Source organism: Pseudophryne corroboree, chromosome 7 (assembly GCF_028390025.1).
Source record: "Pseudophryne corroboree isolate aPseCor3 chromosome 7, aPseCor3.hap2, whole genome shotgun sequence".
Lineage (NCBI taxonomy): Eukaryota > Metazoa > Chordata > Amphibia > Anura > Myobatrachidae > Pseudophryne > Pseudophryne corroboree.
Genome location: NC_086450.1, coordinates 237,838,260 through 237,853,532, shown reverse-complemented (window position 1 = coordinate 237,853,532; position 15,273 = coordinate 237,838,260). Strand labels below are relative to the sequence as shown.

General features: G+C 46.6%; 1 protein-coding gene across 4 annotated transcripts in view; it reads left to right on the top strand.

The window, feature by feature from the left end:
• Nucleotides 1-15,273, top strand: part of IQCB1 (IQ motif containing B1) — a 352,259-nt gene that overhangs the window by 81,620 nt on the left and 255,366 nt on the right. The gene's annotated exons all lie outside the window — the stretch shown is intronic.

The window sequence follows — 15,273 nt, the reverse complement described above, 5'->3', positions numbered from 1 at the left end:
GCACAAAGAAGACTGCATTCAACAGACACCAAACAAGACCTCAATCGACGAATGTACATTTACCTGACATAGAATACCACCGCATTTACCGTAATTATGTCTTTTCTTCATTTCTACAACCCTCAGGTAATGACACACATAGTCGATAGGGAATACAGGCACAGATATCAGCAATCACATATCTCCCCCATTCATGTATCATCAACTAAAATGTGCTCCCCCATTTTGTTACAACCAAAGCCGAAAAGAGCTCGGTAAAGTTTGACAGCCCATCCACAGACCCGTACCACGGGATAAGAAGGAATTCAAATGTATACTTCGCAATACCTCGAAGCTTGATTTAAAACACGTACGGCACGATGATACATGACCCCCCAAACATGGACTCATACACACATGCTTCTGCTATCTCACTAGGTCATACCCTTTTCCTACCTTCTCCTCTCCTCCCCTACCCAACCATGTAAATGTATTAACCCCTGACATATATTTTTCTCTTTTTTGAAATGTTTTAGAAGGTGGCAGTTATTGTTGACTGCCAAAGGGTGGACTGTCAAAGTCAGAAAAATATCTCTATGCACACTACCATATTTGCACCTCACACAGGTCCGTGCTGCGCATGCGTACGCTCTCCCGTACGTGCGCATACTCACAGTCGCGGGCACCCGCAGGCGCACGGTATGCGTATTTACGGTAGAGTTTATGTGATCGTAGCGTGCGACTCAATCATTACATATTTTCACTATATAATGTATTTTGTAGATCATGGTCCCTTTGATAGATTCTGAAAGTTTAGTTAACATAGCATGTTCCTGAACAGAGAGATCCCTCTTTGTATTGTACGAAGGGTCTAACAGGGGTCATACAGTGGTGTTTGGTACCCATCGGAAGAGTATTTAATTAGCAATATTCCGGTGTTGGTTTGGAGCGGATTAATCGCTCGTGCGAATAGTTATGGACATAAGAAGTTTATGTCCATTTACTATTATTTGTTCTTATTTAGTCATGCGGCGGGAAACCCAGTATCCCACCCACCTGAACAGTTGGAAGCAGTCACAGCCCACCTGTATGAATCAACCTATGACCTTTTGTTATAATGCGAAGCCGAATTCCTGTGTCCAATGAACAATGAGATTGTAGGGACCATTGAATTGTATTGTGTGTGGGGCATAAATAGGCAGGCCGACCATATCCAGTTCACTCTCTTCAACGGTTCTCATTGCTGATAATCGGGAGCTGGATATCGAGGCGCATGCGATCGTTTCCCCTTGTGCGTAAGTGTTTCTCCGCAACTATATTGATCTTCTTGTTATTGTGGGCCAATTTCTCTCTCTCTCTCTCTCTCTCTTCTCCTCTTTCTCTCTTATTTTCCCTTAAATAGTAATTGTATTATATTTCCTGTGTAGTTATCTGGTTAGGTAGTCTATGTTATATTGTAGTGTATGATTTGTATTTGTATTAATTCTTTTGCAAGTATATCATTCATAATATATATATTAGGCGTTGGACCCTGAGCACGGTATCTGTGTATTTCTTATAGTGTTAAGTATTCTCAGAGCGTCGGTGACGCTAGAACAGCTTTAAAGGTAATAAGGTTATACTGTGTTGCATTTACACTCTATCATTACACTAAGGTTTTACTGCACAATACACTGTTTATGGTTTAGATACAAAGGTTTAACATTGTGAGCGTCAGCGCCGCTGGTGATCTCCTCGTGGTCCCGAGCGTCCGCTACGCTATAGCGAATCATTAAGTTAGTCAGCAGCCAATAGCGTGCCTGCCCGTGATCTCTTGGCCGTGAGCGAACGTGACGCTTGAGCGTCTCGACTACGGCTAAGCGATTGTTACGCAACGTGCGTACCCTTACGGTACTTCATACGTAGATAGCGTACAGTGTTCTTAGACCTCATAAAGGGTATTATATAAGATAAATATTTAGCTTTATCACTTTGCTCCAGGTACAGCTCGCTATACACTTTGCTCCAGGTACAGCTCCCTATACACTTTGCTCCAGGTACAGCTCGCTATACACTTTGCTCCAGGTACAGCTCGCTATACACATTGCTCCAGGTACAGCTCGCTATACACTTTGCTCCAGGTACAGCTCCCTATACACTTTGCTCCAGGTACAGCTCGCTATACACTTTGCTCCAGGTACAGCTCGCTATACACATTGCTCCAGGTACAGCTCGCTGTACACTTTGCTCCAGGTACAGCTCGCTATACACATTGCTCCAGGTACAGCTCGCTATACACTTTGCTCCAGGTACAGCTCGCTATACACTTTGCTCCAGGTACAGCTCGCTATACACTTTGCTCCAGGTACAGCTCGCTATACACTTTGCTCCAGGTACAGCTCGCTATACACTTTGCTCCAGGTACAGCTCGCTATACACTTTGCTCCAGGTACAGCTCGCTATACACTTTGCTCCAGGTACAGCTCGCTATACACTTTGCTCCAGGTACAGCTCGCTATACACTTTGCTCCATTTACAGCTCGCTATACACTTTGCTCCAGGTAGAGCACATTATACACATTGCTCTAGGTAGAACACGTTATACACATTGCACCAGGTAGAGCACTTTATACACATTGCGCCAGGCAGAGCACGTTGCACACATTGCGCCAGGTAGAGCGCATTATTATACACATTGGGCCCGGTAGAGCACGTTACACACAATGCGCCCGGTAGAGCACGTTACACACAATGCGCCCGGTAGAGCACGTTACACACAATGCACCTGGTAGATCACATATAAACATTGCACCAGGTAGAACACTTAGACACATTGCACCAGGTATAGCACATATAAACATTGCACCAGGTAGAGCACCTTATATACATTGCACCAGGTAGAGCACGTTATATACATTGCACCAGGTAGAACACTTAAACACATTGCACCAGGTAAAGCACATATAAACATTGCACCAGGAAGAGCACGTTATACACATTGCACCAGGAAGAGCACGTTATACACATTGCACCAGGTAGAGCACGTTATACACAATGCGCCCGGTAGAGCACGTTATACACATTGCACCAGGTAGAGCACGTTATACACATTGCACTAGGGGACCACTTAGACACATTGTAGCCACCATCTCGGACCCCCAGTTGTCGTCCCCAGACACAGTGATCACGGGTGTCGGTGGAGGGGGTGTCAGATGGGTGTATGTATAATGGGCACTGTGAACATGTTGTGGGGGGTGCGTATGAATGGCACTGTTTGAGTGTGTAATGGGCAATGTGTGGATATTGGGTGTGTGTATAATTGGCACTGTGTGAGTGTGTATAATGGCCAATGTGTGGGTATTGGGGGGGGGGGGGTGTAATGGGCAATGTGTGGATATTGGGTGTGTGTATGATGGGCACTGTGTGGTTGGTGGGGTGCATGTGATGGCACTGTGTGGCTATGGAGGGTGTGGGTATATGGGGGTGGGGTAACTATGCTGGTCAATTTGTGCATTTGTGTTGGTGCATGCTGGGCACTGCCCTAACCCCCAGTGTTTGCATCGTTAGCTGTTGCCGTCCTTCCAATTGGCCATATGTTTATTACTAACATGAATCCTCCATGCCAGGGGCTGCTTGAAAACCAGATATTCAAAGACACTTCTTCTCTTTAGCTCCTGACTGCTGTGGGCGGGATGTACTAACCTCTCCCGCAGCGTTAACAGGCTTTCTGTGCGGCCACCTGTCTCCTCCCCATCCCGGCGCTGCTATTCACTGCTATCCCTCACCGCTGCGGCCACCCAGGACTCAGCGTTGCGGATGTCGCGCTGAGCCTTGGAATTCACTGCCCCCGCATCCTGAGTGGCCGCGGCGGTGAGGGGGAGAAGTGAATAGCACTGCCGGGATGGGGAGCAGACAGGTGGCCGCAGAGAGAGCCTGTTAATGCTGCAGTTCGGGCCGCCTTCTGAGTACGCCGGGTGCCGCAGCTGCATACAGGAGTGAAAGGCACCAACAGCTCCTCCTCCCTGTCTAATAGTCCTCCCAGAAGCCCGACTATTGAAGGGGTTTGAGAGGGAGACGTCATTGTATCCACGTGATTGGCCGCTGGACCTGGAGACCTAAAAGGCACCACAGGATTGGCCGCTGGACCCAGAGACATCAAAGAAGCCACAAGATTGGCAGCGGGACCCGGCGGAGAGATCAAAGGAGCTACAGGACTGCCTACAACGGAGCGCGTCCCCAGGAATGCACTAATTTTGTAAAAGCAAGTCCCCGGTCCTCATTATGGGGTAAAATATGCGTTTTTGCGATCACTGAATAATATATGTCGGGAAAGATTGGGTGACTGCGGCCTTATCCATTACTGAAGTGACACTTCAGGAACAGTGCTTGTTTTAGTAACTGTGTTAAGGGATCTATGTAATAAGTATTCATAACCCTTTTTTTCCCCCACATACAGTAATGGCAGAAGCTGATATGGACAACTTCTCCACTTTATCTCTCTCCAAGATTTTCATATATCTTGTCCTAATGGGGATTTTTTTTTTCTTTAATATTTTAGAAAAAACATACACATTTTTAAAAACAGAGCATGGCACCCTTGGTGAAATGGGTGATGTTGGGAAGAATATCTGTCCTGTGTGATGGTGTATTGTTATGGTCTGCTTGTAATGAAAATTATACATTGTGTCTTGCCCTGCTTTTGTATTAAATCTCAATCGTCTCAATACTGAGTGGTCAAAGGGGGGTATGCTATTAGCCCCATTAATTTTTCGGCCAGAAAAAAAGAGCTTTTGTTTCGATTTCAGCCCAATGGTGTGTATCTGGCTATCCTATTAAAGCCCCTTTTTTCTGGCTTATTTTTCCGGCTCTGAAGGGCTGCTTATGGGGGATTATGCTTCATGTGTCTGAGGCACGCAAAGCATAATCCCTGATAAATGTCAACATCGGGGGATCAGCATGCTGGCATCGGGGCTAATAGGAGTGGGTGAAGGCGCTTTAAGTGTGGATGGTTGTGTGAAGGCTTTCCTGTCTGGATTTGGATGAGCGGGTAAAGGTGTCCTGTCTGGGTGTGGAGGTTTGTGTGAAGGCGTCCTGTTTGAGTGTGGATGAGCGGGTGAAGGTGTCTTGTCAGGGTGTGGATGAGTGGGTAAAGGCGTCTTATCTTGTGTAGATTTGTCCTTTAACTATTTTGTAAAACATAGTAGAAAATGTAAGTAGTTGCATTAGTAGGTAGCAAACGTTTTGTCATTAATATACTTTACCATTCTCATTACCCACTTGGTGATTCCATTACCACCTCATGGTGACTCCATTACTTTATTAAAAAAATATACCCAGGTTATACAAATTGTCATACTTTTACCAAATTTATGAAACTGTATCCCCAGGATGTCCCCATCTTGCAATAACAGCGGTAATCTAGATTTAATTTTGTAAGCTGAATTTATCTTTGTGTACACACACACAGTAACATGTCTCATGGTTGGAGATTCCATTACTGACTGAAAGTAAGCTGATTTATCAAGAATATCGTACACAAGATAGCATTTAAGCTGTTTGTTTGTTTGTTTTTTTTAAATAAACTTTTTATTGAGACATCATTGATACCGTATTACAAAGTGCAGATGTACAAATAATGTAGTATACAGTAGCATACATGGATTATAGCCAGGGATCGTACAACGCAGTCCCAAATGTCAAACCATAAAAACTTTTGCATGATAATTGAGTAAACTGTTGATAGACTGATGATGTTATACGTCATAGACGTATCCATAAGGGGAGCCGTCATAGTTGTCCATTCTTAAACCAAAGATAGAGGCTGGTCCTGTGCAGCCAGCCTAGTTAAGTACCATGTAGTGTTCTTGAGGCTGTTATGAATGTGTAGCCGTGTAGTGAGGGATATATAAGATTCCCAGAGATTGAAAAATCTGTCTACTTGTTTACCCCTATCAACAATAGCCTCCACCCAGTCCATCCTGAATATATGGTGTAATTTACTAAAAAATAATGGTATCTGTGGTGGCACGCTATCTATCCACCCTTGTAGAATCGTTTTTTTCCCGGCCGCACTAAGGGCTATCAGTAGTTTTTTACATTCCGATGGCATGCGAAGAGTGGGATCAATAATACCCAGGACTGCCCATTCGGGGGTAAAGGGCACATAAGTTATTAAATTAGCCTCCGCATATCTCCTAATGAGATGCCAAAAATACTGTACAATTGGGCATGCCCACAAACAATGATATGTATCAGCCTCACTCTGGTGGCATCTTGGGCAAGAGTGTGTTTCCGACGTTCCCATATGGTAGCGTCGTAACGGGGATAGATAAGTGTTATGGTACACATTAAGAAATAATTCAGTGTACATGCTTGCTGGGAGGACCTTTCGAGAGTATAGTAGTGCTTTTTCCATTTTTGGTATGGTCAGTCCGGGGAAGTGAGCCAACCATTTGGACATGCCACCTGTTACAGTGGCATGGTCTAGTATTGTCCTCAAGAAAGTGAAGTGTATGGATATGGCCTTGTGTCTCGGTACTGGGTGCAGTAAGAGGCCATCTAGTAGATTAGTCCAATCCCCCTCCGCAAAATGTGTAAGAATATGCCTAACATAAAATTGCGTTTGCAAGAATGGAAGGGGGGACGAAACGACTACAGCATGTCTCGTTGAAACCTCTGGGAAGGTAAGCAAACGGTGGTCCTCCACAGATACTAGTGACCTAATTGATGTTATACCAGCCTCCCTCCATGTCGTGAAGGGATGGGCAGCCATGCCATCCAAAAACTCTGGGTTTTTAATTAAGGGCAAGGGCAGGGAATAGTATTGATTCAATTTCGCATTGTGGCGCAGTATGTGCCACATTTTTCTAGTAGACCACAGAAGTGGGTTAGACCTGATATATTCCGGTATCTCCCAATCATGTTGGTGAAGAAAACATGTCAGACCCACATGTGCTAAAAAATTCTGTTTGAGGGATGTGTTCGTATATACAGAGCTATTTTGTAGCCATTCTCTCAAGTGTCTCAGAAGTGCAGCGTGGTTATAAACTACTACATCTGGAAAGTTGATACCTCCATTGGACTTAGGTTGGGCAAGTTTACGCAAAGCAATACGTTCCCGGCCACCCTTCCATATAAAGGTTCTGATTAGTTTGTTGATCGTTTGGACGTCCTGTTTAGTCAGTAGTATGGGAAGTGTTTGCAATGGATATAATATGCGCGGTATAGCCACCATTTTTAGCAGGTTAGCCCTGCCTAAATATGACAGTGGAAGACGTTCCCATCTCCTAATATCATCAGTTAGAGTGAGTATGGCCTTGCTTACATTGATTTTGTATAGTTCAGACATATAGCGTGGCACCATAACCCCCAAATAGATAATATATGTGGACACCCAATGAAAGGGAAAGTGTGAGGTCCAGCTCGGACATGTCATATTACCATACAACAGTAGCGCTTTAGATTTATCCATATTGATACTAAAACCTGAAATGCGGCCAAATAATTGTATCTTGTCTAGGATCAAATTAAGAGTATGCTCAGGGTCAGATATATACAGAAGGATATCGTCCGCGAAAGCGGACAGCTTGATTTCCTGTCCACCCACTTTTATGCCCCGAAAATCCGACAAATCCTGCAGTGTCCTAAGCAACGGGTCGAGGGCCAGGTTAAATAGCAGCGGTGACAGAGGGCATCCCTGACGGGTACCCCTTTCCAAAAGGAATCGTTGACCCCTGATCCCATTTATTAATAAAGAGGCAGATGGATTGTCGTAGATGTATCGGACATAATTAATAAAGCCCGTATCAAAGCCTCTTCTCTCCAATACAGTAAACAAATGTGGCCACAAGACCATGTCAAAGGCCTTATTGGCATCGAGGCTGAGAAGCATATTCAAATCTATACATGGAGACTGAGATGCCGCTACCGCCGCTAGCGCCATGCGGATTGCTTTAACCGCATGTCGACCAGTTACAAAACCCATTTGTGTTGTAGTAAGTATATCAGGGAGAATAGATTGAAGCCGCATCGCCATTATCTTGGCCAATAGTTTGTAGTCAACATTTAATAGACTAATTGGTCTGTATGAGGAGAGAAAGTTGGCGTCACTACCAGGTTTGGGGATAAGTGTAATAAATGCCTCATTAAAGAAAGGAGATGGAGAGCTCTTTTCATGTATAGCTTGAAACAATTCCAATAGGGTGGGGACAATGTGGGCCTGTAATATGCGGTAGTAATCTCCCGACAGGCCATCTGGACCCGTAGACTTGCCATGAGGTAATTTGGATATAACAGTATTAATTTACTCCGTCGTTATTTCTCTAACGTCCTAAGTGGATGCTGGGGACTCCGTAAGGACCATGGGGGATAGCGGCTCCGCAGGAGACTGGGCACATCTAAAGAAAGCTTTAGGACTATCTGGTGTGCACTGGCTCCTCCCCCTATGACCCTCCTCCAAGCCTCCGTTAGATCTCTGTGCCCGAACGAGAAGGGTGCACACTAGGGGCTCTCCTGAGCTTCTTAGTGAAAGTTTTAGATTAGGTTTTTTTATTTTCAGTGAGACCTGCTGGCAACAGGCTCACTGCATCGAGGGACTAAGGGGAGAAGAAGCGAACTCACCTGCGTGCAGAGTGGATTGGGCTTCTTAGGCTACTGGACATTAGCTCCAGAGGGACGATCACAGGCCCAGCCTGGATGGGTCCCAGAGCCGCACCGCCGGCCCCCTTACAGAGCCAGAAGACTGAAGAGGTCCGGAAAATCGGCGGCAGAAGACGTCCTGTCTTCAACAAGGTAGCGCACAGCACTGCAGCTGTGCGCCATTGCTCTCAGCACACTTCACACTTCGGTCACTGAGGGTGCAGGGCGCTGGGGGGGGCGCCCTGAGACGCAATAAAAACACCTTGGATGGCAAAAAAATGCATCACATATAGCTCCTGGGCTATATGGATGCATTTAACCCCTGCCAGAATCCATAAAAAAGCAGGAGAAAAGTCAGCGAAAAAGGGGCGGAGCCTATCTCCTCAGCACACTGGCGCCATTTTCCCTCACAGCTCCGTTGGAGGGAAGCTCCCTGTCTCTCCCCTGCAGTCACTACACTACAGAAAGGGTTAAAAAAAGAGAGGGGGGCACTAATTAGGCGCAGTATTAACTATACAGCAGCTATAAGGGGAAAAACACTTATATAAGGTTATCCCTGTATATATATAGCGCTCTGGTGTGTGCTGGCAAACTCTCCCTCTGTCTCCCTAAAGGGCTAGTGGGGTCCTGTCCTCTATCAGAGCATTCCCTGTGTGTGTGCTGTATGTCGGTACTTTTGTGTCGACATGTATGAGGAGAAAAATGATGTGGAGACGGAGCAGATTGCCTGTAATAGTGATGTCACCCCCTAGGGGGTCGACACCTGAGTGGATGAACTGTTGGAAGGAATTACGTGACAGTGTCAGCTCTGTATAAAAGACAGTGGTTGACATGAGACAGCCGGCTACTCAGCTTGTGCCTGTCCAGACGTCTCATAGGCCGTCAGGGGCTCTAAAGCGCCCGTTACCTCAGATGGCAGATATAGACGCCGACACGGATACTGACTCCAGTGTCGACGGTGAAGAGACGAATGTGACTTCCAGTAGGGCCAAACGTTACATGATTGAGGCAATGAAAAATGTTTTACACATTTCTGATAATACGAGTACCACCAAAAAAGGGGTATTATGTTCGGTGAGGAAAAACTACCTGTAGTTTTCCTGAATCTGAGAAATTAAATGAGGTGTGTGATGATGCGTGGGTTTCCCCCGATAACAACGGATAATTTCTAAAATGTTATTGGCATTATATCCTTTCCCGCCAGAGGTTAGGGTGCGTTGGGAAACACCCCCTAGGGGGGATAAAGCGCTCACACGCTTGTAAGGGCTCTACCTTCGCCTGAGATGGCCGCCCTTAAGGATCCTGCTGATAGAAAGCAGGAGGGTATCCTAAAAGGTATTTACACACATACTGGTGTTATACTGCGACCAGCAATCGCCTCAGCCTGGATGTGCAGTGCTGGGTTGGCGTGGTCGGATTCCCTGACTAAAAATCTTGATACCCTAGATAGGGACAGTATATTTTTTTGCCTATAGAGCATTTAAAAGATGCATTTTTATATATGCGTGATGCACAGCGGAATATTTGCCGACTGGCATCAAGTCTAAGCGCGTTGTCCATTTCTACCAGTAGAGGGTTATGGACACGTCAGTGGTCAGGTGATGCGTATTCCAAACGGCATTTGGAAGTATTGCTTTATTAAGGGAGGAGTTATTTGGGGTCGGTCTTTCAGACCTGGTGGCCACGGCAACAGCTGGGAATTCCACGTTTGTACCCCAGGTCGCCTCTCAACATGAGAAGACGCCGTATTATCAGGCGCAGTCTTTTCGTGGACAAGCGGGCAAAAGGTTCCTCATTTCTGCCCCGTGACAGAGGGAGAGGAAAAAGGCTGCAGAAATCAGCCAGTTCCCAGGAACAGAAACCCTCTCCCGCCTCTGCCAAGCCCTCAGTATACGCTGGGGCTTTACAAGCAGAATCAGGCACGGTGGGGGGCCCGTCTCAATGAATTTCAGCGCGCAGTGGGCTCACTCGCAAGTAGACCCCTGGATCCTTCAGGTGATATCTCAGGGGTACAAATTAGAATTCGAGACGTCTCCCCCTCGCCGTTTCCTAAAGTCGGCTTTACCGATGTCTCCTTCTGACAGGGAGACAGTTTTGGAAGCCATTCACAAGCTGTATTCCCAGCAGGTGAAAATCAAGATACCCCTCCTGCAACAGGGAACGGGGTATTATTCCACACTGTTGTGGTACCGAAGCCGGACGGCTCGGTGAGACCGATTCTAAATCTAAAATCTTTGAACACTTACGTACAGAGGTTCAAATTCAAGAGTCACTCAGAGCAGCGATTGCGAACCTGGAAGAAGGGGACTACATGATGTCTCGGGACATCAAGGATGCTTACCTTCATGTCAAAATTTACCCTTCTCACCAAGGGTACCTCAGGTTTATGGTACAGAACTGTCACTATCAGTTCAGACGCTGCCGTATGGATGGTACACGGCACCCCGGGTCTTTACCAAGGTAATGGCCGAAATGATGATATTCCTTCGAAGGAAGTGAATTTTAGTTATCCCTTCCTTGGACAATTCCCTGATAAGGGTAAGATCCAGGGAACAGTTGGAGGTCGGTGTAGCACTATCTCAGGTAGTGTTGCGGCAGCACGATTGGATTCTCAATATTCCAAAATCGCACCTGGTTCCGACGACGTGTCTTCTGTTCCTAGGGATGATCCTGGACACAGTCCAGAAAAAGGTGTTTCTCCCAGAAGAGAAAGCCAGGGAGTTATCCGAGCTAGTCAGGAACCTCCTAAAACCGAGCCAAGTCTCAGTGCATCAATGCACAAGGGTTCTGGGTAAAATGGTGGCTTCCTACGAAGCAATCCCATTCGGCAGATTCCACGCAAGAACTTTCCAGTGGGACCTGCTGGACAAATGGTCCGGATCGCATCTTCAGATGCATCAGCGGATAACCCTGTCACCAAGGACAAGGGTGTCCCTCCTGTGGTGGTTGCAGAGTGCTCATCTTCTAGAGGGCCGCAGATTAGGCATACAGGACTGGGTCCTGGTGACCACGGATGCCAGCCTGCGAGGCTGGGGAGCAGTCACACAGGGAAGGAATATCCAGGGCTTATGGTCAAGCCTGGAGACATCACTTCACATAAATATCCTGAAGCTAAGGGACATTTACAATGCTCTAAGCTTAGCAAGACCTCTGCTTCAAGGTCAGCCGGTGTTGATCCAGTCGGACAACATCACGGCAGTCACCCACGTAAACAGACAGGGTGGCACAAGAAGCAGGAGGGCAATGGCAGAAGCTGCAAGGATTCTTCGCTGGGCGGAAAATCATGTGATAGCACTGTCAGCAGTATTCATTCCGGGAGTGGACAACTGGGAAGCAGACTTCCTCAGCACGACCTCCACCCGGGAGAGTGGGGACTTCACCCAGAAGTCTTCCACATGATTAAAAACTCGACAGGTATTGCGCCAGGTCCAGGGACCCTCAGGCAATAAGCTGTAGACGCTCTGGTAACACCGTGGGTGTACCAGTCAGGGTATGTGTTCCCTCCTCTGCCTCTCATACCCAAGGTACTGAGATTGATAAGATGGAGAGGAGTAAGCACTATATTCGTGGTTCCGGATTGGCCAAGAAGGACTTGGTAACCGGAACTTCAAGAGATGCTCACGGAGGATCCGTGGCCTCTACCTCTAAGAAGGGACCTGCTCCAGCAAGGACCCTGTCTGTTCCAAGACTTACCGCGGCTGCGTTTGACGGCATGGCGGTTGAACGCCGGATCCTGAAGGAAAAAAGGCATTCCGGATGAAGTCATCCCTATCCTGATCAAAGCCAGGAAGGATGTAACCGCAAAAACATTATCACCGCAATTGGCGAAAATATGTTGCGTGGTGCGAGGCCAGTAAGGCCCGACGGAGGAAATTCAACTGGGTCGATTCCTACATTTCCTGCAAACAGGAGTGTCTATGGGCCTGAAATTGGGGTCCATTAAGGTTCAAATTTCGGCCCTGTCAATTTTCTTCCAAAAAGAACTAGCTTCAGTCCCTGAAGTTCAGACGTTTGTAAAAGGGGTACTGCATATACAGCCTCCTTTTGTGCCTCCAGTGGCACTTTGGGATCTCAATGTAGTTTTGGGTTCCAAAAGTCACATTGGTTTGAACCACTTAAATCTGTGGAGTTAAAATATCTCACATGGAAAGTGGTCATGCTGTTGGCCCTGGCCTGGGCCAGGCGCGTGTCAGAATTGGCGGCTTTATCCTGAAAAAGCCCTTATCTGATTTTCCATTCGGACAGGGCGGAATTGAGGACTCGTCCTCAGTTTCTCCCCAAGGTGGTTTCAGCGTCTCACCTGAACCAACCTATTGGTGGTGCCTGCGGCTACTAGGGACTTGGAGGCCTCCAAGTTGCTAGACGTTGTCAGTGCCCTGAAAATATATGTTTCCAGGACGGCTGGAGTCAGGAAATCTGACTCGCTGTTTATCCTGTGTGCACCCAACAAGCTGGGTGCTCCTGCTTCTAAGCAGACTATTGCTCGTTGGATTTGTAGTACAATTCAGCTTGCACATTCTGTGGCAGGCCTGCCACAGCCAAAAATCTGTAAATGCCCACTCCACAAGGAAGGTGGGCTCATCTTGGGCGGCTGCCCGAGGGGTCTCGGCTTTACAACTTTGCCGAGCAGCTACTTGGTCAGGAGCAAATACGTTTGTAAAATTCTACAAAATTGATATCCTGGCTGAGGAGGACCTGGAGTTCTCTCATTTGGTTCTGCAGAGTCATCCGCACTCTCCCGCCCGTTTGGGAGCTTTGGTATAATCCCCATGGTCCTTACGGAGTCCCCAGCATCCACTTAGGACGTTAGAGAAAATAAGAATTTACTTACCGATAATTCTATTTCTCATAGTCCGTAGTGGATGCTGGGCGCCCATCCCAAGTGCGGATTGTCTGCAATACTTGTACATAGTTATTGTTACAAAAATCGGGTTATTATTGTTGTGAGCCATCTTTCAGAGGCTCCTCTGTTATCATGCTGTTAACTGGGTTCAGATCACAGGTTATACGGTGTGATTGGTGTGGCTGGTATGAGTCTTACCCGGGATTCAAAATCCTTCCTTATTGTGTACGCTCGTCCGGGCACAGTATCCTAACTGAGGCTTGGAGGAGGGTCATAGGGGGAGGAGCCAGTGCACACCAGATAGTCCTAAAGCTTTCTTTAGATGTGCCCAGTCTCCTGCGGAGCCGCTATCCCCCATGGTCCTTACGGAGTCCCCAGCATCCACTACGGACTATGAGAAATAGATTTATCGGTAAGTAAATTCTTATTTTTCCCTACAAGGGCTTCTCTCTGGTCTCGAGTCAGAGCGGGCAATATCTCGTCTGTGAGCAGTTGTGATTGTATGTCAGTATCTATATGTGCCGAGCTAAACAAGGATTGAAAATAGGATTGAAATTGTTCCACTATTTCTTGAGAGTTGGTGATAATACGACCAGACCTGGGGTGGTGTATAGTAGTTATAATGTGACGTTTTTTGGGAGGCCGGGAAATGGCCGCCAGCAACCGACCAGCCTTATTGCCCCATCTATAAATTTATTTTTGGTAAAGTCTCTAAGGAGTGTTTCGCCTGGGTGGCTAAATAAGTTTCAAGCAGGCGCCTAGCGTGCTTGTACTCAGTAAGGGTGAGCTCTGTTGGAGTAGAGGTGTATGTTTGGAAGGCTGTGGACATTGCAGCTTTTAACGCAGTGTATTCCAGTTTGGATTCCCTTTTTTTCCGGGTGACATAACTAATAATGTGACCCCTCATCACTGCCTTGGAGGCGTTCCAAAAAATGTCAGGTCTATCCCAGTAATCTATATTTTCATCCACATAATTGGTCCAATGATACGTGAGCTACAATTTAAAATCCTCTGAGTCTACTAATTATTGTGGGAATCTCCAGATACGATCTGTCGAGTGCATATGGGGATAGGTTAATGCCAACGTGACAGGGGCATGATCAGAAATCAATATGTCAAGTATGTCCACCCCGGCAACCTGAGACATTAAGTCATCGGCAATTAAGAACCTGTCCATACGGGACAACGTTCCATGTGCCAGTGACAAATTGGTGTGCGTTTTGTCTGTTGAGTGTAGCAATCTCCATGGATCAGAGATGTCCAGGGAATCTCTAAATGTCAGTAAATGTCTGCTCTGGGAGTCAGTGGTTCTTGGCATAGTCGGTGACCTGTCAACTGTAGGGTCATCTACCATGTTATAGTCTCCACCCACTATTAAAGAATAATTAGTTCTGGCTAGAAGAATGTGAGTGATGTCTTGAAGGAATATGTGTGTATTGACATTCGGGTCGTATAGATTGACAAGGGTAAATTTGGAATGAAAGAGCTCTATGTCCATTATGATATATCTGCCTTCGGAGTCAATGATTTCTGTCAAAACAGTGACGGGGAGATTTTTTTCGAAAAAGTATGGCAACCCCTCTGGACTTCGTACGGAAAGGAGCAGCAATACAAGAACCAAGCCATGGGGCTTTCAATACATTCTCCTCACCCGTCAGCCAGTGTGTTTCTTGTAAGAAAATCACATCCGGGTGAGAGCGTTTAAGGTGCATGATCACACGTCGTCGTTTGACAGGGGAATTAAGTCCTCCCACATTCCAAGAGATGAATTGTAGTGGCTTCGGGGGTATTACCTCAGATGAGCAAGAATCTGTTGGCGGCATGGCTACCCAATC